Source organism: Loxodonta africana, chromosome 4, assembly GCF_030014295.1.
Source record: "Loxodonta africana isolate mLoxAfr1 chromosome 4, mLoxAfr1.hap2, whole genome shotgun sequence".
Lineage (NCBI taxonomy): Eukaryota > Metazoa > Chordata > Mammalia > Proboscidea > Elephantidae > Loxodonta > Loxodonta africana.
In genome coordinates, this window is record NC_087345.1 from 83,249,194 (window position 1) to 83,251,139 (window position 1,946).

General features: G+C 36.5%; 1 pseudogene; it reads left to right on the top strand.

The window, feature by feature from the left end:
- Window positions 1–641: 641 nt before the first annotated feature.
- On the top strand, window positions 642–1,680 carry LOC100665295 (olfactory receptor 6C2-like; annotated as a pseudogene).
- The last annotated feature ends 266 nt before the right edge of the window (window positions 1,681–1,946 follow it).

Consider the following 1,946-nt stretch of genomic DNA (forward strand, 5'->3'; position numbering starts at 1 on the left):
ACAGAGAGTCAGTTGAAGTGGTAACAAAAGGAAGTTGTATAAAGAAAACATGATATTTAAATTGAACTAAGGCTAGATCTCAAAACGTTATGCAATGAATGTGAAGAGACTCTATGCCAAAAAACTCAAATGCATTGCCATCGAGTTGATTCCAACTTATAGCAACCCTATAGGATAGAGTAACCTGCCCTATAGGGTTTCCAAGGAGAGCCGAGTGGATTTGAACTGCCAACCTTTTGATTAGTAGATGTAGCTCTTAACCACTACACCGCCAGGGCTAGAGCCTCTGTAGTGAGTTCCACACTACTTGTGTTATATTTTCACTTCATAAAGAACAAAACTTTAAGGAAATACACGAAGGTGATCAAGAAGCTTTTTGATTGAGCTTTATAACTCAGTCTATGAATGTGGAAGAGTACTTGATCTAAAAAATATTAGCAGTCAGTTCTAACTATGTGGAAAAATCAAATGCAAGGCATAGATAAAATATAAATTACAAACAAAATATAATGAGGAGGAAAAACAAGTAATATGATGTAGTGTGGTGTGGATAAAGCTCTCCATTTTTTTCTCTCCCCTGAAATAACCAAATATGCACAATTTTAGACCTATGCAAACAGTATATTGATATTTGTGATCAGTTTTTTAATATATGTGAGATGATGTGCTCATTATTTTCCACCAGTAATTACCACTCTACTCCTATCAAAAAACTTTAATTTCAAATGCAGATTAGAATTCAGAAGCCAATGATGAAAAAGCAAACAGGAACGTTTATCCTGCTGGGACTGACCAAAGATCCATAACTAAAAGATGTGATTTTTATCTTTCTATTTCCCACCTACATGTTGAGTGTAACTGGGAACCTAACAATCATTTTCCTCCCCGTCATCAGTTCTCACCTTAAAACTGCCATGTACTTTTTCCTACAAAATTTCTCCTTCTTAGAAATCTCCTTTGCAACTGCTTGTATTCCCAGATTCCTGTATAGCATATCAACTGATGACAGGACAATCACAACGGTTATCATTCAAATTTGTTCTACTGTCCTCTTTGGTGTAACAGAATTTTTTCTCCAGGCTACCATGTCCTATGACTGATACGTAACTACCTGCAAACCTCTGCATTACACGACCATCATGAACAACAAGGTCTACATTAAGACTCATCTTGTATTGCTGGACAGCTGGCTTGTGGATCATACTCCTACCACTTAGCCTTGGCCTAAATCTGGAATTCTGTGACTCTAATGTCATTGACCATTTTGCCTGTGATGCATTCCCTCTCCTAAAGATCTCATGCTCAGAAACATGGCTCATAGAGCAGGTGGTCATAGTTTGTGCTGTGTTGACCTTTATCATGACCCCTGTATGTGTTGTCCTGTCCCTTGTATACATCGTCAAGACCATTCTTCGATTCCCTTTTGCCCAGCAAAGGAAAAAGACTTTTTCTACCTGCTCTTCCCACATGATTGTGCTTTCCATCACCTTGGAAGCTGCATCTTCATCTATGTCAAACCTTCAGCAAAGAATTCAGGGGACATTAAATAAGAATGTGATGGTGCTTGCTACTTCCATTGCCACCATGCTGAATCCCTTCATTTACACCCTGAGAAACAAGCAAGTAAAAGAAGCCTTCAATGACTCAATCAAAAGGACTGCATTGTTCTTAAAGCAGTAAGAAAATTTGCTAATGCAGAGCAATCACATTTTTACTGAAGAATAATTAGCCCCTAAAAATGTGTGCGTATATATATATATATATATAAAATCTTTTTTTTTTTTTAAGTTTTTACTTCTTTCCTTTCCTGGAAAGGAATCTGCTTCAGGATAACATTTCTCAATAAGAGAGTATAATGCTTTTTTAAGACGCAAAACAATGACTTCATATTTAAATAAGCCTTGACAAAACTGCAAACAAAACAAAATAGTATAAACAGACTCAAT